At 33.9% G+C, this 26027-nt stretch overlaps 1 non-coding gene across 1 annotated transcript; it reads left to right on the forward strand.

Moving 5' to 3' along the window:
* The first annotated feature begins 19647 nt into the window (after positions 1 to 19647).
* On the forward strand, positions 19648 to 19811 carry LOC141419966 (U1 spliceosomal RNA). The gene has a single exon (XR_012444692.1). It is a non-coding gene; the product is annotated as a U1 spliceosomal RNA (small nuclear RNA).
* Positions 19812 to 26027: the final 6216 nt, after the last annotated feature.

Below are 26027 nucleotides of genomic sequence, written 5' to 3' on the forward strand. Positions count from 1 at the left end.
GCTCAAGTTGTAGGAAAATACAAGGTCTTCTGATAAAAGTAAATACATGGACAAATATAGTAACCTGTATTAGTGGAAATTTGGGCTGGAAGAGTGTCTCAAGTGGTATAGCACCTAACTAGCAAGCATGCAGCCTTGAGTTGAAGCCCCAATATTACCAAAGTGGAAATTTGGCACATAAATCCAACATCAATTCTTATATATAACTTAAATGAAAAAAACTGAGTCTGTGCTAATAGATATAGTATACAAAAAATGAAATTTGTAACACCAATAATATGAAATAACAGTGGAACTATAAAGAAGTAGAGTGTTTGTGATTAAAAAATCATTGTTATCAGTTAAAATATAGTAATATAGCTTGAAGACATCTTAGGCAATTGAAGTTTTAACCCCAAAAAATTTGTAGAGTATATAAGAAAGAAAATAAGAAGAGTGTCAATTTCTGACTATTGAAAGTATCAGTGAGAAATGAAGAAAATAACAGAGTAAGGTTGAGACACACAGCTGTAAGACATGTAGACAAAAATAAACAAAATGGCAGTAGTAAGTATTCCCTATTAGTAATTATTTTAAACATAAATTAACTAGACTCCTACATCAAATAACATAATTTGAAAAAGTAGATAAAAAAGCAAGATCCCATTTTATTCTGTTTTTTGAAAGTTTCATTTTAAATCTAAGAACAAATAGGGTGAAAACAAAAGGAAGAAGGAATATTCCATGCAAATGATAACCCAAAGTGACCAAGAATGACAATACTAATATCAGATAAAATTTTTCTTACTTCAAAAAGTATTATAAGACACAAAGAATGATATTATATTTTGATCAAAATGTCAATTCCCCAAGAAGACATAATAATTACATTTATGTACCACACATCAGAATTCCTGAATACATGAAGCACACTTTCATAGATTCAAGGAAGAATGCAATAATTCTAAGATAATAGTTGGGGATTTCAATCACTGCTTTAATAATGTATAACAACCCTACAAATGATCAATAAAGAAATAGAGTATTTGAACACAATTGAAAATGAATTGGACCTAATATATATAGAATACACACCCTAAGGGAAGAATACATTCTCCTCAAGTACGCATAAAACATTGTCCAAGATTAATTACAAAAAAGCCTCAACAGCTTTTAAAAAAGTAAACTTATATAAAGTAGCTATCAGAACACAGTGGGATGAAAGCAGAAATCAATGACTGAAAGAATACTAGATAACCCACAAACATTTACAAATTAAGCACTGCATTCTTAAAAAACCAATCAGAATTTCGATGGGGATTGCATTGAACATGTAGATTGCTATGTTGCTAAAGCTGTTTGTGATGTCTAGAAGTTTTGTGGTGGAGTTTTCTGGGTCTTTTATTTTATTTTACTTTATTATTTTATTTTTTCTTTATTCATTTATTCATATGTGCATACATTGTTTATGATATTTAACCCCAGACCCCCGTCCCCTCTGAATTCCCCCCACCCCCCTCCTTCCAAGCACAATGTGTTTCTCAAATTTTGTTGAAGAGAAGACATAAATAATAATGAGAAAGATGTAGTGTTTTTGCTAGTTGAGATAAGGATAACTACACAGAGAGATTCCTAGCATTGCTTCCATGCACAAGTGTATTACAACCCAAATTGATTCATCTCTACCTGACCTCTTCACTACCTCCAGGTCACCTTCCCATGTTGAACTGTTTTTTAAGATTACTGTATTAGCTCCTCTGCAGTGGACACATCAAACACTTTCAAGTTTTGGGTTACCTGCCTTTACCTATTCCTCCAGGATGTGCCCTACCCTTAGCAAATGACCCAGTTCTAATAATATTAGTGCATTTGTTTTAGATCTAAAGTCTGCATACAAGGGAGAATATACAATTTTTGGCTTTCTGAGCCTGACTAACTTCGTTAAGATGATGTTCTCCAGTTCCATTCATTTACTTGCAAATGATAAGATTTCATTCTTCTTCATGGCTGAGTAAAATTCCACTGTGTATAAATACCACATTTTCTTAAACCATTCGTCAGTAGTTGGGCATCATGGATATTTCCATAACTTAGCTATTGTGAATAGTGCTGCAATAAACATGGGTGTGCAGGTGCCTCTGGAGTAAGCTGAGTCACATTCCTTTGCATATATTCCCAGGAGTGGGATTGCTGGATTATATAGCAGATCTATGTTCAGTTTTTTAAGAAGCCCCCATATTGTTCTCCAGAGTGGTTGTACTAGCTTGCATTCCCGCCAGCAGTGTATGAGGGTTCCTTTTTCCCAACATCTTTGCCAACACATTTTGTTGGTGGTGTTTTTGATGATGGCTGTTCTACCAGGGGTGAGGTGGAATCTTAGTGTGGCGTTGATTTGCGTTCCCCTTATGGCCAGAGAAGGTGAATATTTTTTCACAGTTTTGGCCATTTGAATTTCTTCTTTTGAAAAAGTTCTGTTTAGTTCAGTTGTCCATTTCTTTATTGGTTCATTGATATTGGGGGAGTTTAGTTTTTTTTAGCTTCCTGTATATTTTTTGTCTGATGTATACCTGGCAAATATTTTCTCCCACTCTGTGGGTGGTCTCTTCAGTTTAGAGACCATGTCTTTTTTTGGGCAGAAACTTTTTAATTTTATGTAGTCCCATTTGTCCATCCTTTCCCTTAGATGCTGAGCTGCTGGGGTTTGATTGAGGAAGTCCTTGCCTATACCTATGGTTCCAGAGTATTTCCTGCTCTTTCCTGTACTAACTTGAGAGTTTTGGGTCTGATATTAAGGTCCTTGATCCATTTTGAGTTGATAATAGTACAGGGTGATAAACACGGATCTAGTTTCAGTTTTCTGATGGCAGATAACCACTTTTCCCAACAACATTTGTTGAAGAGGCTGTCTTTTCTCCATCATATGTTTTTGGCCCCTTTTTCAAAAATAAAGTGGGCATAGCTATGTGGATTCATATCCAAGACCTCTATTCTGTTCCATTGGTTTTCATATCTGTTTTTGTGCCAGTACCATGCTGTTTTTATTGCTATTGCTTTGTAAAATAGTTTGACGTCAGGTCTTGTGATACCTCCAGCATTACTCTTTTTGCTGAGTATTGCCTTGTCTATTTGTGGTCTCTTGTGTTTCCAAATGAACTTTAGGGTAGATTTTTCAATCTCTGTAATGAATGTCATTGGGATTTTGATGGGAATTGTATTGATTATTTAGATTGTTTTTGGTAGTTTAGCCATTTTTTACTATGTTGGTTCTACCAATCTGTGAGCATGGGAGATCTTTCCACCTTCTGTAGTCTTCCTCAATCTCTTTCTTCAGGGATGTGTAGTTCTCCTTGTAGAGATCATTCACATCCTTTGTTAAGTTTACACCTAGGTATTTGATTTTTTTTGAGGCTATTGTAAATGGAATTGTTTACATATATTCTTTCTCAATTTGTTTGTTGTTTGTGTATAGAAAAACTAATGATTTTTTAAAGTTGATTTTATATCCTGCCTCATTGTTGAAGCTGTTTATGGTATCTAGGAGTTTTGGGGTAGAGTTTTTTGGGTCTTTAAGACATAGGTCCTATCATCTGCAAATAGGGATATTTTAACAGTTTCTTTACCTACTTGTATTCGTTTTATTTCTTTTTCTTGCCTAATTGCTCTGGCTACAAATTCTAGTATTATGTTGAATAGGAGTGGTGATAATGGGCACCCTTGTCTCATTCTTGATTTTAGGGGAAATAGTTTCAATTTTTCTCCATTAAGTGTAATGTTGGCTATAGGTTTGTCATATATAGCCTTTATAATGTTGAGGTACATTCCTTCTTTTCCTTGTTTTCTTAGAGCTTTTATCATGAAGTGGTGTTGAATTTCTAAAAGGCTTTTTCTGCATCTATTGATATGACCATGTGTTTCTTTTCCTCTGCTTCCATTAATGTGCTGTATTACATTTTTAGATTTGCATATATTGAACCACCCCTGCGTCCCTGGGATGAAACTGACTTGGTTGTGGTGAATGATCTTTCTCATATGTTGTTTGATTTGATTTGCCATTATTTTATTGAGGATTTTCACTTTGATGTTCATTAAGGAGATTGGCCTATAGTTCTCTTTTGGTGCTTGGTTTTGGGATGAGTGTAATACTGGCTTCATAGAATGAGTTAGGCAGTGTTCCTTCCCTCTCTATTTTATGGAAAAGTTTAAGGAGAGTTGGTATTAGTTCTTCTTTAAAGGTCTGATAGAATTCATCAGAGACTCTCAGTTTCTGGACTTTTCTTTTTTGGGAGACTCTATGGTTGCTTAAATTTCATTTCATGTTATGATCTGCTTAGGTGGTTAATATCCTCCTGGTTCATTTTTAGATGTTCATAAGTATCTAGAAATTTTTCCATTTCTTCAAGACTTTCAAATTCATTGGAATGTAGGTTCTCAAAGTGTCTCAGATGATTCCATGGATTTCCATGGTATTTGTTGTTATCTCCTCTTTTGCATTTCTGATTTTACAGATTTAGGTTTTTTCTCTCCTCATTTTAGTAAGATTTGCCAGGGGTTTGTCAATCTTGTTTATTTTTTCAAAGAGCCAGTTTTTTATTTCATTGATACTTTTCATGTTTTTTTTCTATTTTATGAATTTCAGCCCTTATTTCTATTATTTCTCTCCTTCTGCTTAATTTGGGTTTTGCTTGTTTTTGTTTTTCTAGGTTTGAGATATAACATTAGTTCATTGAGTTGAGATCTTTCTATCATTTTAATATATGCAGTTATGGATATAAACTTTCCTCTTAAGACTGCATTCTGATAGGTCATATTTTCATTTTCATTAAGTTCCAGGAACCTTTTAATTTCCAATATTATTTCATCAATGACCCACTGATCATTGTGCAATGTGTTATCATCTTCCAATTGTTTGCATATTTTCTGCTGTTGTTTTTGTTGTTGAGTTCTAGTTTTAATGCTTTGTGATCAGACAGAATGCGGGGGATCATTTCTATTTTCTTATATTTGCTGAGGTTTGCTTTGTGCCCTAAAATATGATCAATTTTGGAGAAAGTTCCATGGGCTGCTGAGAAGAATGTATATTGTGTGGATGTTGGATGAAATATTCTATAGATATCAGCTACGTCCATTTGATCTATGGTGTGATTTAGTTCTAGAATTTTGGTACTGATTTTTTGTTTGGATGACCTATATATTGGTGATAGGGTGGTATTAAAGTCTCCCACTGCCACTGTGTTGGAGTTTATATGTGCTTTTAGGTCCTTCAGAGTTTGTCTGATGAAATTTGGTGCACTGACATTTGTTGCATATAGGTTGAAAATTGTTATTTCTTTTTAGTATATTTCCCCTTTTATTAATATGGAGTGTCTTTCTTTATCTTGTTTGATCAATGTAAGCTTGAAGTCTATTTTGTCTGAGATAAGTATTGCTACCCCTGCCTGTTTTGAAGAGTCATTGGCTTGGAAAATCTTCCAGTTTTTCACCCTCAGCCAGTACTTGTTTCTGTCAATGAGATTGGTCTTCTGTAAGCAGCAGATTGTTGGATCTCCCTTTTTAATCCAGTTTGTTAAACAGTGTCTTTTGATGGGGAGTTAAGTTCATTAACATTTAGTGTTAGCATTGATAGGTATGTGGTGATTCCTGACATTTAGTTGTTTTTGTTGTTTAATGGTTTGATTGTGTGCAGCTGAATCATTGTTACTCTCTACTTTCTTTTCTCTTCTTGTCCTGTGGTTTGGTAAAGCGTGTCCTTTCATGGTTTTGTCTGCTTTCCTTTTCTGAATGCAGAATTCATTGGAGACTCTTTTGTAATGGTGGCTTGGTTGTCATACATTATTTTAGTTTCTGGTTATCATGGTAGACTTTTATTGTTCCATCTATTTTGAATGATAGCTTTGCTGAGTAGAATTTCCTAGGGTTTAAGTTATTTTCATTCAATGCCCAGAATACCTCACTCAATGTCCTTCTTGCTTTTAAGGTTTCCATTGAGAAATCTTCTGAGATTTTGATGGGTTTACCTTTGTATGTTAATTGTTTTTTCTGTTTTAGAGACTTCAATGTTCTTTCTCTATTCTTTGTGCTGGTTGTTTTAATGATAATATGTTGTGGGGAGGTTCTATTTTGGTCAAGTCTGTTTGGAGTCCTAAAGATTTCCTGTACCTGAATGGGCAGAACTTTCTCTAGATTTGTGAAATTTTCTGCTTATTTTATTGAATATATTATCAATCCCTTTTGCTTGAGTCTCTTCTTCTTCAATGCCCATGACTCTCAGGTTTGCTTTTTTGATGGAGTTGGTTAATTTTTGCATATTCCTGTCACAGGACTTCAGTTGTTTGACTAATAGCTCTTCAGTTTTTCCTTGAATTTCCATTTTATCTTCAAGTTCTGACATTCTGTCTTCCACTTGTTCTAGTCTGGTGGAGTGGCCTTTCACTGTGTTTTGTGTTTCTGTTTTATTCTTTTTTTGAGGTTTTCTATATCATGAGTAACTTCCACTTTAATATTTTCTATTTTCATCTTTAATTCATTTATTTCTCTGTTTATAGTGTTGTCTGTTTCACTTTGGTGTTTATTTTGGGGTCCTGTGTTCATTTATTCATTTCTGTTTCTTATCATATTTTTTATTTTGGATGTCTTGAAATTTCTTGAGTGTCTCTTGTACATTTTTGTTAACAGTGTTTAGTATCATCTACATGAAATTCTTAGTGATTACTTGCAAGATTTCTTCTTTGAAGTTGTTCTTGTGGACATTGTTGGGTTCCTTGGTGTCATTTATCTTTGGTTTGTTGGATTTCGGAACTGGGTTCTATTTTCTTCATTTCCCTCTTAATCCTGTATTAAATTATTTTGGGGAGGGATAATGGTTTCCATCCCTTTTTGTTTTTCCCACCACTCCACTTGGTACTGTATAAATATGTTCTTGATAGGCTAGTTGGTGGTTTCAGTCACCCATTTTCTTTCCCTTGATTTAATTTCTATTTTGTGGTTGTCTTGGGTTTTTAGCTAAGGTGGCATGCTATTTCAGTCCCTGGTCTGGGTATAATTTCGTATTAACTAATTCACAGATTTAATACTGGACCAGTAGTTTATGTGTTATATAGAAGACTTCCTGTTGGTAATATATATAAGCAGTAGGAGTTGGGGGGTTAGTGTTTGTAAAGCTAGCTATAGAGATTTGGATATTGGGATAGGGTGGCACTAAAGTTGAAGTTGGGAAGGGGGGTGAGTGAATGGGGAAAGCAGTGTGGAGGCTGTGGTTTTGGTGGTCCTTGTGTGTGTTTGGTATATTTCTGTTGTTGTAGAAGAGGGTGTTTGTGTTAAGGATTGCATGGGTTTGGGGTGGTGTAAAGTTGGTATTGTAGGTTGTTCAATGGGTGATGAGTGTGAAGGAGGGAGGAGTAGTCTGGTGACAGGTTAGAGGAGAATTGGAGAGGAAGGAGAGTGCTGGGGGTAGAGAGTGCATGAGAGGGAAAAGAATGAATTGTTGGAAGGAGGAGCAATGGGTTTTAACTCAGGAGAAGGATGGAGAGTGAAGGGGGTGAGAGCATGATGATGGTTAATTTGATGGTATAGAAAGAGAAAAGAAAAAAGATAATAGGAGTAAAAGTAAAAATAGAAAACCCACAATAATAAAACTAACAATACAAAAAAAAAAAACCAAAGAAATCAACAGGGAGAGATGAACAAACATACAGGAAACAAAAAAACCAATAAACTAACCTCCCAACAAACAAACATAAAACTCCATGTTCAGGAACAATAGAATTTCAGTCTTAGTTTAAGTTCTGGTGCTATTCCTCCAGCATCCAGTCTTGATGTTGGTATTTAAGCAGAAGCTCTGTTGTGTTTCACCAGGTGTTTAGTTTGTGGGTAGTGTTTTTTTCTTTTGTCTTTCAGTGGAAGCTGCTTGGTCAGCTCCTTCCTCAGTGAGGTGTAGCAGTTTAAGTTTGCATGCTGTCCTCAGGTTCAGGAGATCATCTCTGTAGTCCACCAACTGTCCTGTTTTGGAGGTAGTTTTTCATTGTGCTTGTTTATTAAGGGCTTGTTTCTTTGCCTCATTCCCTTTTTCTGGGGCAGGGTCAGTGTTCTGTCAGCTGGCCCCCTGCTGTCAGCATGTTGTGATGGCTTGCTATTTGTTTTGTGATTTTGTGGAGCTATTTCACTTTGGGTGTTGCTCACAGGCTCAGGAAATGAGCTTTGAGGTTTGTTACCTGTTGTGCTTCAGGCAGTGGATTATCACCACCCACTGTCAGCCTTCCTGCCTTTCCAGTGTTTGTTTACTGATGGTTCTCAGAAATTATCTCCTTGACTCTCTCCCTTTCTCTGTGTAATTTCAGCAATCCTGCCCCTTCCACTGTGTTCTAGTTTTCAGTTCATTGTTTATTGTTCAAGTTTCTTTTTTTTTTTTTGAAGTGCAGTCTGTCTGCCCAGAAGCTATGCTGGTTTATCCTTGGAGTGGCTGGGGGAATACCATGTGATGCTTGGAACTCAACTGTTTGGTTTGCCTAATGTCTCACAGACAGGTTTGGAGCCAGTGGTGGTGATGGCAGCAGCAGTGGCAGCTCACCTGTTTTCTCAGTGTAACGTGGCATGGAGAAGCTTTCCATGGACTAGGGGTTCAGGATATCAAAGTTTGATTCTTCTTGGTCCTTTATTTCCAACAAGTGTGGTTCCAAAATCTCAGCATGGTTTTGGAGTCATGGAGCTCATGCTGTCTGGTTCTGCACCTTAGTTGCCATCTTGGATCCTCCCCTTTTTCTGGGTCTTTTAGATGTAACATCATGTTATGTACAAATAAGGATAGTTAATTTCTTCCTTTCCTACTTGAATTCCTTTTATTTCTTCTTGTTGTCTTTTTGCTCTAGTTAGGAATTTCTAGAGTGGAAAGAGTAAACACACTTGTCTCCTTCCTGACTTTAGGGGAAATGTTTTCAGTTTTCCCCCATTAAGTATGATTTTGGCTATAGGCTTGTCATATGTAGCCAGTATTATATATTGCTATACAGTCCTTCTATTCCTAGTTTCATCAGAGCTTTTATCATGAAAGCATGTTGAATTTTGTCAAAGGCTTTTTTCTGCATCTATTGAGATGACCAAGTGGTTTTTGTCTTTGTTTCTGTTAATATGCTGTGTTACATTTAATGATTTGCATGTGTTGCACTAGCCCTGCATCCTTGGATGAAGCAGACTTATTCATGGTGTATGATCTTTCCTATGGGTTGGTGGATTCAGTTTGACATTATTTTATTGAGGATTGTTGCATATATGTTCATTAAGTAGATTGGATTGTAGTTCTCTTTTTTGATGTGTCCTTGTCTGGTTTGGGATGAGTGTAATACTGATTTCATAGAATGATTTTGGAAGTGCTCCTTTGCTTTTTATTTCATGGAAAAGTTTGAGGAGTACTGGTGTTAGTTATTCTTTAAACGTCTGATAGAACTCAGCAGTGAATCCATCAGGTCCTGGACTTTTCTTATACAGGAGACCTTATTGCTGATTCAATTCCATTGCTTCTTATGGATCTATTGAAGTGATTTCCAGTGATCACACAAACTAACAAGATGAAATCACAAATAAGTAGAGCCTCTGAACAGAACAATAGCTAGAAAAGTGACCAAATCTGTAACAAGAACTTTCCAAAAAGAAAGAAAACAATGAAATAGCTTTTATGAAAGCTTCCACCAAACTTTTAAAAAAGAATTAGCATTTGTCATGCTGAAAGTCTTTCAAAATCTAAAAAGGAGGGAAAACATCAAACTCATTGTATGAGGCCAGTATTACCTTGATACCAAAGGTAGATAAAGATTATAAAAGTGGAAAACTACAGACTAATATCTATGATGAATATTGAGGAAAATATTAGCAAACCAAATTCATCAGCAATTTAGAAGATTTATACACAATAAGAAAATAGTATTCATTCCTGGAATAAAAAGACACATCACAATAAAAAATAAAATTAACCAATGCAGCACATCAATTAACAGAACAAAGCTACAAAACCACTTTATAATAATCTCAATTGATCCAGAAGTACCATTTCAAAATTCCACCCCTTCACATTAAAAGCACTCAACAATCTAAGAATAGAAACTACTTCAATTGACAAAAGGCCATATAAATAAGCTTACAATGGACATTATATTCAATGAGGAAAGATTCATAACTGTTCCTGTAAAGAAAAAGACAAGCATGCTCAATTTTGCCACAACTAAACTATTTATCATAGTACTAGAAGTCTCAGCCAAAGTAGTTAGGAAAAGGAAATAAACAAGGCATTCAAATTGATAAAGGAAGAAGTAAAATTACCTGTTTATTTCCCCCTAGAGATCATCAGCTTAAGTTTAGAAAAATGCTATGTATTTCACACCCAAAATTAGAACTAACGCATAAATTCAGCAAAGTAATTGAATTTTAAAAAGCACACAAAAAGTAGTTACAATTTTTTATTCAACTGGAGTTTTAGACCCCAGACCCCAAATTCCTTGGATTACACATGTTAGGTTTAGCTACTAACCTTATACACCAAATAAAGAGTCAGTAATGGTGAACAGCAAAGAAAAAAGGTTTATTACATGGCTTGGGATATATACATGGGGAAAGACAAAGTAGCACATATTTAGTCACCTCCTGGGTGCAGATGTATTAAGGCAGGTAACAAAAGATGTGCATAGTTAAATAGTCCCAGTTACAGATATGGCATGCTTGGTTGTTATCTCAGTTCTGGTTTGTGGACGTTTTCAGAGAAATTGTTATTGGTGCCATTACTTGAAGGGAGCAATCCAGTTCCCAAGAGATGTTTACTCCTGTTCCAGGGTGAAGTCTCATTATTATAAGTAATTGTCTTCATTTTGGGAGTTGTCTGTCCTGCAAGACTTCGCTGTTTCTTAGGGATGATTTTAGTTCCTTGTCATGAAGATGTTATTAACCATCTCTGTGGTTCTATAATTCCAAGGAGACTTCAGAAGCAAATGGTTCAGAACAAAGGAAACAAGTACAACATGGAGACAGAGATTTTCTCCTGCTTTTAGTTAACTTAACTTAATCTAGAAAAGAGGAGCCTGAAGGTTTCCAACAAAAAGAAGTAAATGCTTAAGGACATAAAAATACTAATTAGCCTGAGTTTTATACATATATAAAATTATCATATTGTCTCCCATATGTCTAATTATTATGTTAATACACATTTTTCTTTAAAAATAATGTGCCAATAAGTGGATAGCCATATCATAGATTACAAAGCTTAATATTAAGATGCCAGGATTCTATACAGCTGTTTGTAGATTAAATGTAATGAATTATCACAGTGTTAATGATATTTTCTGCTAAAATAGGAAAGTGCATCCTAAAATTCATGTTAAGTTCCAAGAAAACAATCATGAAAAAGAACAAAGTTGGAGGGATCTCACATTTTCCAATTTCAAGATTTATTATGAAGTTACAGGAATCAATAAAATGTGGTACAGGCATAAAGGCAAATACACAAACAATAAGGTAGAATCAAGAGCCAAGAAATAAGATCTCACATATAAAGCCAAATTATTTTCAACAAATGTGCAAACATAATTTTATAGGTAAAGAACAGTAAATTTAAAAAATGGTTTTGGAGAAACATGTAACCACGTACAAAAGAGTGAAATTGAACCCTTACTTATATCTTTACAAATATTAAATAAAAAATGAAAATGTGAAAGACATACAGATATGATCTAACTCTATAAAACTGTTAATAGAAAACACAGAAAAGCTTCACAATATTTAATTTAGCACAGAATTTTTGCATATGATGTGCAATTGTAGGCAACAAAATAAAATACAAATAAATCGGATTCATGCAAATTAAATGGAGTAGACAGTTTAGCGACAATCCAATAATTTCAGCATTTAAGCATCAAGTGACCATTTATTACATCCAAATTGTACTATTAGTTTGCTACCTCTTTTTCCAACATCTCTTGGATCACTGCCTTTAAAAAGAAGTCTCTAAAAGGTCTCTACAAGATATTTAACTTATAGTAGCTCATAAAGCACCCACTATATCTCCTTCTGAAAATGTGAAAATCGGTGCCAATTGCAAACCACGTTTTATAAAATGGGAACAAATATTTTCACACTAAATTACATGCCTTTTACTCTTTAGAGGTAGATGGATAAAGAGCCCTTTAGTAAAAGTGAAGAGAAGTTATTTATATGAAAATATTAAAAACAGTTGCTGCAACTGAGCTGTTGAAGTTCAAAAGTATTCCTACAGACATCAACCTCTTTAATCAATGTTTTTTTAAAAATTTTGACTTTAGAAGCCAACTCCCTAAATGTGAATTTCTGGCCTATCTGCCTTTCTATCTCTCTTTTTTGCCTTTCTGTAAACACATTCCCAGTTTCCCAGCAGGTTCAAACACAGATGGCTGCCTTATTGTGACAGAAGCAAAAATGCTACCTTAATGCTTACCAGGATTAAAAAATTCTCTTGGCAGCAGTGGCATATGTTCCCAGTTAATTGTTGCATTGGAAACTTCCCTGCTGTTTTAAAACATGGACTTATTTTACATGCTTTCTGCAGAGCAGTATGAAATGTCAAATTTGTTCGGATAAGATTTAAATTTAGTTTGACAAACATTAGTCATGAAGAAGACAGTGCTTCCATACTATCTATTTGTGGACTTAAATAGTAATGAATTATGGCATCATTTCTTATTGAAAGGAGTCTGTGTTTGCTCTGTATTCACCTAGGCTTATGTAAAAAAAAAAAAAAAAGAACCAGGGTGCTTCAGAAATGATCAGTGATTTTAGTATCTTCTCTATATAATTCCATGTGTTTGATACCTTGATTACAGTAACCTACTGGGTAATGGAAGTATTTCAGAATTCAAAACAGAATTATTTATGCCTTACCTTTATAAACAAATGGTGATAAAATTCTCTTTAATACCTTTCCAGCAATAATTATCAGAAATACTGACTGAGGAAACTATATTACCTCTATAGTCAAGTAATTAACATTACATCAAGTAACATTATCCTTTAAAGATATCTAAGCTCCTTTTAACTTTTCATAATGATTTATGATTTACAGATGAAATATTGTCAACCTAGTGAGATATTTCACATGGGTAAAACATAGAGGAAAGTTTGAAAAACTGAAGCTTGTTTTTAATCTGTTTTGTTTCAATTGCCTGCATCTTTACTTCTCATATTGTTATATTAACTTTATATGCAATACTTTTAGTTTCCATGCTCTGTACCTTACCTACCAGCTATCACAGATATAATTTTCATTCTTTAATTAATGTAAGAAATCAGAAGAAAATATATTCAAATTCTACTTCTAATCAAGATGGAGTGAAAGGGTAATCTACTTACAAGTACCACAAAACCAGAAAATAATACTATGAATGTTCCAGATTACAAGCTAAAAGTCCTTTGCAATCTACTACAGAAGGATAAAAAAATATCAGCCAAGATTGGCAGTATTCCTGAAATGAGAATAAGGAGTTGGGATTCTACATAAGCCAAAGCCAAAACTGTTAAGAGTTCAAATATCAGAGTATTAAAAGGAGAGAGATGCACTGAGAGAGAAATTCAGAAATATTTAGAGATTCCTTGTCCAGTATTCTGTTAAATACTGATCAATGCATGTATGTAAGAAAAATCCCAAATCCCAAAGAACAAACTATTTGGAAAGAGTAGAGAAAACTGTGACTGGAACCCACACAGGTAAAAAAATAGTGCCTGTTCCCAAAAGACAGAGTGGAAAATTTCCTAATTCAGGGGACATGAGATAAAATACTAGGAAAAATCTATCCAGTAGTGGAAGATAATTAACCCTAGATTAAGAGAAACTGGTTCTGCCTCATAAAGCTTAAAAGCACAATCTAAAAGGAAAAAAACCTATTTTCCATGTACCTAATAATGTATTATAAAAAGTTTAAAATACAAACATATTAAAATAAACTCAAATGCATTCATATGGTACAATACCCAATGAGTAAAGGCAGAGTGCTTGATACCCAATGAAAAAATTCCATACCAATAAACCACTGTAATTAACAAATGAATTCAATAGGTTGTAGGATTCAAAAGAAATTCAGAAAAAATAGTAACACCTCAAAGAAATTATAGGGTGCTATACAAAAAAGAAGTCAATAGGAAATTCCAATAACAATTGTTTAACAAATTAAATGATCTAGGAATTGTTAAGGTAAACCTAAGTACTGCCATGTTAGGACCACACTCACTTCCCATGCAGGGAGCTTACTGAAAATACCTGACCACTTACTGGAAAAAATCATACCTGGATCCAAAGAATTATAAGAATCCACCATATGCCATTGTAGCCTGGGGACAAGAGTCAGTTGAGCAACTGACTGACCTAATCACCACTTATCTCAATTAATTACCCTTAGCAAGAAGCCAATCACAAAAATTTTCCTGGCCTAACAAGTTTCCTGAGACTTTCCCACTACATTCCTATAACTGTCTTCAGTCTGTAAATGACAGTGGGCTCTAGCTTTCTTGCTGAAGATTCCCTTCACAGGTTTCTTCTCCCAAATAAAGCCTTTGCTGATACTGAGCCTTCTCCTGCCTATCTGTCCCTGCCTTATTTTAGTCTAATAGGAATAAATTCAAACAAAAAGATGAAATACCTACACAATGAACACTATAAGACATTGATGAAAAACCTGAAGAGAATACAAATGGGAAAATGTCCCGTGTTTGTGGATTAGAAGAATTAATATTGATAAACTGTTCATACCACATAAAGTGACTTAAAGACTCAATGTAATCTCCATCAAAATATTAATGACATTCTTCAAGAAATGAAAAAAATTCTAAAATTCTTATGGAACTGATAAATCCCTGAACTAACTAATTCAATTTTGACAAAAATCAACAAAGTGGAATATACAGTCTGACTTCAAAATATACTACAAATTAATAATAATTGAGAAAATTATGCTATTGGAATAAAAACAGACTATATAAACAACTGAACAGAATAGTTCACAGAAATAACTACACACACATAGCCAACTGTTATTGTAAAGGAACCAAGAATACATCCATAATGGTATAGGATAATCTCCTCAATGAATGGTGCTAAAAAAACTAGATGTCCACATGCAAAATAAAAGTAGACCTCTACTTTAAGACATTGATCTAAAAATATTTTTTCCTATGATCACAATTTCGTAGACAACAAAAGTAAAAATTGACCAGTGAGACTAGATCAAATTAAATAATTTCTATAGAACAAAAGTAAAGAACAAATGAATGGACAACCGATAGAGTGTAAAAAAATATTTTATTTTAAAACTATATATATGAGCAAGAGCTATTGCCCAAAATATTTAATAAACTCAATTTAGTGGAATTAAAAACAATCTAATTTGAAAGTGGATTAAAGGCCTGAAGAATTTTCTCAAAAGAAGTCATTCAAATGACCAAAAAATATATGAAAAATGACCTATATCACTAATAATTGGGGAAATGCAAATCAAAATCATAATGAGCTATCACCTTACCCTAGTTAGAATGACCACAATCAAAAAGAGGAAAAATAAAGGTGAATAAAAGTGTGAAAAAAGGAAACATAACATGCTGCAATGAATGTAAATCAATTAGTCTATCCATTATGGAAAATATATAGAAGTTCCTCAAAAATCAAAAAAAGAACTAAAATATGACACAGCAATTCAACTACTAAGTATATATCCAAAGGAAATTAAATCAGTCTGTTGAAGACATCTACATCCATGTTAACTGCAGCACTACTCACAATTGCTAAGAAATGGAAAGGACCAGGTTGGCTCTATGGCTCAAGCAGTAAGAGTGCCTGCCTAGCAAGTGTGAAGCCCTGAGCTCAAACCCCAGTATCACCAAAAATAAATAAATAAATAAACAAAAAGTAGTGGAAAAGACCTAAGTGTCCTTCAATGGATGAATTGATAAACAAAATGTAGTACATGGATGTGAGAGCAACTGGCTTCAACATCTGTTACCCCATTGATCACCAAGGTTAATTTGCCTGACATGGCTGGCTAGGCCTGTGTCCACTTCTTTTCTTTCTGCTCCATCTTTATCCCTCCAGAAGCTGTGTGCTTGGTCAAAAAGGGTGACCATCCCCAATAGAGGAGGTTCATTCTTTGGTCAAGAGCATAAAAGTAACTATGTTCTCCTCCTAGAACCTCCAAATAAACTCTCAAGAAAATGTGGTATATGTACACAAAGGAATTGTGTAAAAAGAATGAAATTCTGTCTTCTGGGATAACATGTGCAGCACTAGAAATCATTATGTTTACTTAAATCAATCAGGAACAGAAAAAAGTACTATAGGATCTCACTTATATGTGGACTCTGAAAATTCCATCTCATGAGGTTGAGAAGACAATGATAGTTAGGAAGGCTGGGAAGATTAGTGGGAGAGGAATGGAGAAAATGATCAATGAGTATTAAATTATGCTTGGATACGAGTAAGAAGTTCTCGTGTGATGTTGCATAGTATGGTGAATATAGATAACAGTAATGAGCAGAAAACCTTTAGTATCTATAGCTCCAAGAAGACCACTGTTGAGATAGAACAATGAGTACTTGTAAGCCATTTACCGGCGGAACCTGGGTGACACTGCACTGATTTTGTCCCATCTTGTCTCACTTACCTCCTTCTGTGAGGATCTTCCCATCACTTTCAAAATTCTCCTTCAGGTCCCTGTTCAGGTGTTAACTGTAAGCCATAAAAAGAATGGGGGGACTACGGGAGTCCTGCTCAATAGCCACTTTAATGAAGCATACTACTGCCTTTATAAACTCCTTTTACACAGAGAGCATTTGATTAGAAAAAGCATGCCAAGTGTTACATGTCAAGTTTACATTAGTACAGGGAAGCACAGTTAAAATTAACTCTTTGTTATGTCTCCTTTAAAACGGGAACAGAGAAGCAGGAGAAGCACATGGTCAGCATAACTTTCTTATTTACATCTGAAGGACATGAACCATCTAGGAACTTTGAATATTGTTTTTCTGGATGTCTGGCTTTATCACAAGGCCAGAAACCACCTCATACAGGCAAGGTCTGGTCTGAGACTTTTGCCCCAGTTCTTGGAGCTTTCTCACAAGGCCAGATACAAACTCACACAGGCAAGGTCTGGTCTGAGACTTTTGCCACAGTTCTTGGAGCTTTCTCACAAGGCCAGATGCCAACTCACACAGACAAGGTCCCACTGCTGGCTCTGACAAGTACACAAGATGAATTTTGTTTAAGCAGAACTAATAGTATTGTAGTACTAATTGAGAATGTCTATGTATCAAATGAGCTGCTAATATGTATATGGAATTTTTTATTGTACTTGGTTAAAAATGTATGTAATAAATCCACAAATAAGATGGGCCTTCTGCACTATACCAAAGGCTATAAAGTAATTTTGTAAGTTTTCCCAGTAAAGAAAAGATAAATATTTCCACCTAATTTGGAGGTAGAGGTAAAGGGGTCACCATTAGAGGGCAGCCTGGAAAAAAGTTAACATAATCTTATCTCAAAAACAAACTGGGTGTGGTGGCACAAGACTATAAACCCTGCTACTTCAAAACAGGCAGGAGGATCATGGTCCCATGTTAGCCTAGGGCAATGTTAGCACAAAATTCTATATGAAAAACAGGTTAAGCAAAGCAAAAGGAATAGGGACATGGCTCGAATAATAGACCACTTACCCAGCAAGCAGGATGACCTGAACTCAATCCCCAAAATGGCAACCAAAAGAAGAAGAAGAAGAAGAAGAAAACAAAGAAATGTTAAATGTTTGAGGTTGAGAATATATATATGAAATAATATCATCTGTGGTGATATGGCTTGATCTAGAGGTAATATGTTCAGTAAAATATGTCAGACACAAAAAGACAGAAACCATACAATCTCACTTACATGTATAATCTAAAAAAAGTGGTTCTGGTATAAGTTGCAAGTAGAATATTGGTTATGAGAGATGGGAGAGTAGGAGAAAGAGGAGATGAAGAAAGGTTTTTCATCAGGTATAGTATTACCATTAGATAGGGGGATTAAAATGTGGGGTTCCATGGTGCAACAAGTTTCATATAATTAACAATAAAATATTATGCATCTGAAATTAGTTAGAAGACAGGATTTCAAATGTCCTCAACATAAAAAATGGTATGTTTAAGGTGATGGATATGTTCATTATCCTAAGTTAGACATTACCTATTATATACATGAATCAAAAATCCTATAATATATACAAATATTATGCATCAATCAAAAGTTAAATTTGATTTGAAAAATGAAGAAAAACACTTGTCAGGCCTTCAAAAACCTGGAAAATATAATTGACAGTGAGAAAAAATATTAAATTAGAACTGATTCAGAAACACCACCAATGTTAGAATTAGTAGGCAAAGACTTAAAGGAATCATTATGACTATATTCCCTTTGTTTGAAAAGATAGAGGAAAGCTCAAGCATATTATTTAGAAAGATAAGCAAAGAATAAAAAAAAGTCTATGTGTAAAATGCCAGTTTGAACTATAAGATGTGAAAACTACAGTATGTGAAATTGAAAATACACTTTCAGTAATGACACATTAGGCATTGTCAAGAAAAATATTAATGTCATTTAAAATACAGCATTAGAGAGTATCCAAAATGTACGCAGGGAAACAAAAGCTGAAAAACAATAACAATAGCTTTTTAGAGCTCTGTAGCAAATTTAAATGTACAAATTTAGAAGGTTTTTAAGGACGGGGGGAAAGGTAGTAGGAAAAATCCTGAAGAAATAAAAACGGAATGCTTTACAAGTGTGATACACACTATAAACCCAAAAGTTCATGATATTCAGTGGATTTCAAGAAACTTAGAAAACCATGAAAAGGCACATCATAATCATCTTGCTAATATTTATATTACAAAGATAAGCATTTAATAGTGACAAAATAATCATTTCAACAAAAACATATGACTATTCTAAATGTTTATCCAACTAATAATAGAACGTTAAATGGCATGAAATAAAGTAGTAACACTACATGTAGATATAGACAAATAAGTGACTATGGACAGAGATTAAAATCTCCATTTTAATGATCCATATCTTCATCTCTATTGGAACAAGTACACAGAAAAATCAACAAGGCTTAAAGATCTGAAAACTATATTAAATAATTTGGTTAATTTACAATCTGCAGAACATTGTATTCAACAACAGTAATGTATATATTCTCTTCAAGTGCACCGGAAATATTTATCAATACACCACATTATGGTCTATGAAACACTTCTAGAAGTTTTTAAGGGCACGATTCATACAAAGAAAAATTTCTGACCATTACAAAATTAAATTATTAATCAAAATAAATCATAATAAATTATTAATCAAATTTTCCCAAATATTTATAAACTAAACACTGCTAAAAATGCATGAGTCAAAGAAATCAAACATCATATTTTGAATATTTTAACAAAATGAATCTGAAAATCCATATGAGAACATAAAGAATGCTTCCATATCAACATGAAGAAGAATATTGAGAGCATTCAGTTCATATATTAGAAATATAATAATGTGGCTGAAATCAATTTTCCCATCCTCCATATAAGAAGCTAGGTAAATGACAACAAAGTAGAAGAAAATAATATGACAAAAGTGAGATCAAGAATCAATAAATTATTATACTTACCTGGCAGGGGAGATACCATGATCACAAAGATGGTTTTCCCAGGGCAAGACTTCCCCATAGCACTCCAGATGTGCTGACCTCTGTGATTTCCTCAAATGTGAAAAATTTGACTACATAATTTGTGATAGTGGGGGACTGAGTTTGCATGCTTCCCTAATAAAAAAAAAGAAAAAAAATCAATAAATTATAAAATAGTACTATCAATTATAAAAATTCAATATAATCAAAATCTGGTTACTTGAGATAAACATCTATCAAGACATCTAAAGAAAACATTCCATAAACAGGAAACAACATCCTTACATATTCTACAGAGAATAAATATGCTAAAGGAAAATAAAAATAACATTAACAACACTGTCAATTTATATAACTTAAACATAAAGGAAAATTCCTTGAAAGACACAAAGTGCAAAGTTTACCCAAGAAGAAATAAATAACTTGAATAGGCTTTCATCTTTTAAAGAAATTGAAATTTTGTCTGTAAATCTTCCCACATAAAAGTCCTCAAGCACAGACAACTTTACTCATAAATTCTACTACACATTTAAAGAAGAAATATTACAAATGTATATGCAAACCCTTCAACATAACTAAAAGTGAGAAAATACATTCCAACTCATTCTAATAGGCCAGAATTCAAATGGGTTAATTACAGACCTAAACAATTATAAAAACTACAGACCACTATCTTCCACATATATATATATATGAAGTTATTAAAATTTAGGGAGTATTATCACTTCATATTCAAGAATAATAATAGAGCATCACAAAGTAGATTTTATCCAAGGATTGCAAATGTCAATTCAAAAATCAATTAATGAAAAAAAAAATTTAACATATTAACGGACTAATGCAGAAAAAAATGTATGACCATCTAAGTAGAAGACACAAAATATATTCCTGATTAAAACTATAAGCAAATACACAGAAATTACATATTTATTGATGAAACTCCATACATTATTCACTGCAAAAAACATAAACAAGGCCTGGGGTGTAGCTCACTGTTAAGAGTGGTTACCTAGCTTTCCTCAGGCCTGAAGATTGATCTCCAACACCACAAACACACACACACACACACACACACACAAACACACAGACACACAAAAGAAACAAGGCAAAGCCAATGTGGTCACTTTTACCACTTCCACTCAACTGTATAAAAAAACATTAAAAAACTGGATGTGCTAGTCATTTTAATAATGAACAAAAAGACCAAGGGAAAGGCTTGCAGATTAGAAAAATGCAAGTAATGTTTTTTCCACAGATAATATGATCCTCTACTTAAAAAATCCAATAGGATATACAAAACAATTGCTAGATTTTTGCCAGCTTGACACAATGGGAAGATGAAAGATGACATGCAAAAATAAGCTTTGTACATAATATCAATGAATGATTAAATAATGATAAAATGGAATCAAAACATGAAGTACTTAGGGGAAAAGATTTAAAAATCCATACATGTTGAAATCTACAAAAATACTGAATAAAAGAATTATATATATGAAGAAATATAAGGTATTTGTAGAAATGAAGACTCGAAATTCTTAAGACTAACTCTCCCTAATAGATCTTTAAATTCAATCCAATTCCTTACTAAATTCCCAGAAGGCTTTTGTGTAGACATTGACAAATTTGTTCTGAAGGTTATGTGGAGATCAAAACTACTTAGAAGGTATCAAAACAATTTTTCCAGTAATAACAAAGTAGGATCATTTAAACTATCTGTCTCCCATGTTTATGATACATTTACAATAATTGAGATAGTAAAATATTGATATATATATAGATAAATAAATTTATAGAAATGAACCAACAGAAATTTGACCTATAATTATTCCTAAGTAATTGATGTTTTTTGATTAGTCTGGGAGTTGTACTTGATGCCTTCTTCTTCCTTGGAAGGTGCTCTTCCACATGGGCCATGCCCCCAAACCTAAATAAGTGCTTTTTGAAGGAATACCAGCACATGTCAAAGGAGGAAGCCTAGGGTTTAAAAGAAATATTACATGATTATATGTATGCACACATATAATCTTTTACCTATACTTTATAACATATACAAAATAACTCAAAATTGACTATAAAATCTAAAATTTTATAGTCTTAAAAACCAGGCTTTTTTGAAATCAATAACTTTGTTCTTTGTAAGATGCAATTAAGAGAATGAAGATAACAACTATATAATCAGAGATCATTTTTCAAATCATTCATCATAAAGGACTTTAAAAAACTTTGAAAACATTATGTTAATAAACTAGAAAATCCAATAAAAATGGGGAAAATTTTGAACAAACCCCTCACCCATAAAGATACACGGATGGCAATTGAGTACAGGAAAAGATGCTCAGAATCATTAATCATTTGGGAAATGATAATTCAAGTATAATGAAATAGCACTGCATGCTTATTAGAATCTCTGAAAATCAAAACATTGGCCATAACAAAGGTTGAAAATGATGTGGAAATAAATCTCATACACTGTGCGTGGGAATGGAAAATACTGCAACTCCTTCAAAAAACAGTTTTATTCAGCCATAAGGAAGAATGAAAATTTGTCATTTGCAGATAAATGAGTAGAAGTGGAGAGCATCATCTTTTTTTTCCTGGTTATTTCTTTCTTTCTTTTTTTTATTCATTTATTCACATGTGTATACATTGTTTGGGTCATTTCTCCTCACTGCCCCTCACCTCCACCCTCAATTCTAGGTGGAACCTGTTCTGTGTTTTTCTCCAGTTCTGTTGAAGAGTAGAAATAAACAATAATAAGAAAGACATAGCATTTTTGCTAGTTGAGATAAGGAAGTGAAGTTAGCCAGGCTCAGAAAGCCAAGGCTACATGTTTTCTGTCACATGTGGAATATAGGCCCAATAAAAGTAAGAGTAATATTATGGAAAACAGGTTATGCTAAGGGGAGGTCACATATGAGAGAGGGAGGGTAAAAGAAGGAAGTTGAGAAGGTGAATGTGATTGATGTATTTCTTATTCAAGAATAAATATAGAAATTTTAAACCTGTTGAAACAAACAAAAATGTCAGTCTTTTACAAAAACAGAGAACAGGAATGCAAAACACGTTCTTTTGAGGGATTGGGTGCTAGTGGCAGCAGAGGGGATATAAGGAATGGGCATAGGAGGGTGAATCTGGTGGAAATATCAGGTACTCATGTATAAATGAATAATAACACCTGTTGAAATTATTCCAGGAATGGGGGAAGGGGAGATAAAGGAGAATGATAGAAGGGGTGAATTCAACTATGATATAATGTAAGAACTTTGGCAAATGTCACATTGTATTTCCAGTACAGCAATAATAAAAATAAATTTATGTTTTTTTTTCTTTTTTTTTTATTGTGGTGCTGGGTGAGAGGTACATTGTGGCAATTACAAATGTTCTTACAATATATTAAATACATTGTACTTCAATTTGCCCCTCCACCATTCTCCTTCAACTCCTCTTCCCCCATTCCAGGAATAGTTTCAACAGATACACGTTTCCAGTTACATACATGTTTACACAGTATTTGCAGCACATTCATCCTTCCTCACTATTTCCCCAACTCCTCCCTGCTCGCACCAGTACCAACTCCAGCCAGGCAGGACCTGTTACACCCTCCAGTTCTCTGATTTTTGTATAAGAAAAAGGAAGAAGAAAAAAATTGACAAGCTTCCTTCTTTCAACCTTAGTCCCTTTCTTATGGTTGTTTCTACCAGTTTCAATATTCTATATATTTTTTTGTATCATGGGATATTTCATTTTAATTTTTATTTTTTTATTGTTGTGCTGAGTAGAAGTACATTGTGGCATTTACAAAGGTTCTTATAATATAGTAATCAACCATATTCATCTTCTTCACTTCCTTCTTTTAACTTCCCCCTCTCCTGTATGACCACCCACAGTGTGACATGTTTTTTATAGTATTTCTGTATTTGATTTAGGTCTATATTCCACATATGGGAGAAAACATGCAACTTTTACCTTCTGTATCTGGCTAAATTCACTTGATGATCTCCAGTTCCATCCATTTGCCTGCAAATGAAAAAATTTCATTTTTCTTTGTTGTTGTGTAAAATTCCACTGCATATAAATACTACATTTTTTAAGTCCATTCATCAGTAGTGGGACATCTTGGCTGTTTCCATAACTTAGTTATTGTGAATAATGTGACAATAAACATGGGTGTGCAGGTGTCTTTGTTGTAACTTGACTTACATTCTTTTGGGTATGTCCCTAGGAGTGGAATTGCTGGATTATATGGCAGTTCTATTTTTAGTTTTTTGAGTATCCTCCATATTGCTCTCCATAGGGGTTGTATTAATTTACATTCCTACCAGCAGTGTATGAAGGTTCCTTTTCTCCACATCTTTGCCAACATTTGTTGTTGTTTGTGCTCTTGATGGTAGCCATTCTAGCAGAAGTGAGGTGGAATATTAATGTGGTTTTGATTTGCATTTTCTTTATGACCAGGGATATTAAACATGTTTGGATGTGTTTTTTAGTCATTTGGACTTCTTCCTTTGTAAAAATTCTTTTCATTTCTTTTGCCCATTTCTTCAGTGGGTCATTGATTTTTTGGAGTTTAATTTTTTGAGCTTTCTGGTTATCAATCACATGTTAAATGTACAGCTGGGAAAGAGTTTCTCCCATTCTGTGTGCAGTCTCTTCAATTTAGAGACCATTTATTTTGTGTCCAGAAGCACTTTAATTTCATGTAGTCCCATTTGTCAATTCTTTCTCTTAGTTCCTGAGACTTTTGAGTTTTAATAAGTAAGTCATTGCATATGGATGTTAACTTCAGTGTATTCCCAGCTCTTTCCTGCACTAGCTTCAAATTTTCATGTCTTACATTAAGTTCCTTGATCCATTTTGAGCTGATACTCATACAGGGTGAGAAGCATGAATATGGTTTCAGTTTTCTGCAGGCAGATGGCCACTTTTCCCAGCACCATTTGTTGAAGAGGCTGTCTTTTCTCCATCGTATGTTTTTAGAGCCTTTGTCAAAAATAAGGTAGGCATAGCTGTGTGAATTCATATCCGGATCCTCTACTCTGTTCCACTGGTCTTCATACCTGTTTTCATGACAGTACCATGCTCCTTTTCATGTGATAGCTCTGTAATATAGTTTGAAGTCTGGTATTGTGATAATTCCAGCATTGCTCTTTTTGAAAGGTATTGCCTTGGCTATTCACAGTCTTTTGTGCTTCCAAATGAACTTTATGGTTGATTTTTCAATCTCTGTGATGAATGTCATTGAAATTTTGATGAGAATTGCATGGAACATGTAGATTTTGGTAATATGGCCATTTTCACAATGTTGATTCTACCAATCCATGAACATGGGAGATCTATCTTCTCTAGTCTTCATCAATTTCTTTCTTCAATGGTCTGTAGTTTTACTTACAGAGATTTTTCACATCCTTTAATAAGGTTATTCCTAAGTATTTTATTTTTTCTTGAGGCTATTTTAAATAGAGTTATTTTCCTGTATTCATTCTTAAACTGTTCATTCTTGGTGTATAGAAAGGTTTATATCAGAAACAGTAGAATTCAAACCAAAATTAGTCAGAAGGTCACTTCATACTAATAAAATGAGCAACATATCATGAGGAAATAACAGTTGTTAACTTACATATGCCCAAATTTGGGGGACTCAACTTCAGTAAACATATATGACTGGGCATAAAAACACACATAGACCCAGACACAGAGAGGTGGTGGGAGAGTCATTACTTCTGTATCAACAATAGATAGATCATCAAGACAAAAACGTCAACAAAGAAACTTGAAAATTGAATGACACCAGATATCTAATGGACCTGACAGACATCTGCAGAGTATTCCATCCTGCAACAGCACAATATACATTCTTTTCAGCAGCCCATGGAACTTTCTTCAAAATAGACCATGTGTTAGTTCACAAAGCAAGATTTACCAAATATAATAAAATTGAAATAACCCCCTGCATACTGTCTAACTACAATGCAATAAAACTACAAATCAACAACAAAAGAAACAGCAAAAAATACTCAAACCACTGGAAGCTGAACAACACTTTGCTCCATGACCGATGTGTCACTGAAGGTTCTTCAATGAATTCCAGGACTTAATTCAAGGGAGGAAATTTTTTAAAGTTCCTTAAATTCAATGGAAATGAAAGCACAACCTATTGGAATATATGGAACACAGCAAAGTCAGCTCTACAGGGAAAGTTTAGAGCCATGGGTGCATATACTAAAAAGACAGATCTCAAATACATGACCTAATGCTGCATTTCAAGTTCCTAGAAAAAAAAAAGAACAAGCTAAACCCAAAGAAGCAGAAGGAGGGAAATAACAACAATAAAGGCCCAAGTCAGCAATATAG

This window comes from Castor canadensis, chromosome X, assembly GCF_047511655.1.
Source record: "Castor canadensis chromosome X, mCasCan1.hap1v2, whole genome shotgun sequence".
NCBI classification, from domain to species: Eukaryota; Metazoa; Chordata; class Mammalia; order Rodentia; family Castoridae; genus Castor; species Castor canadensis.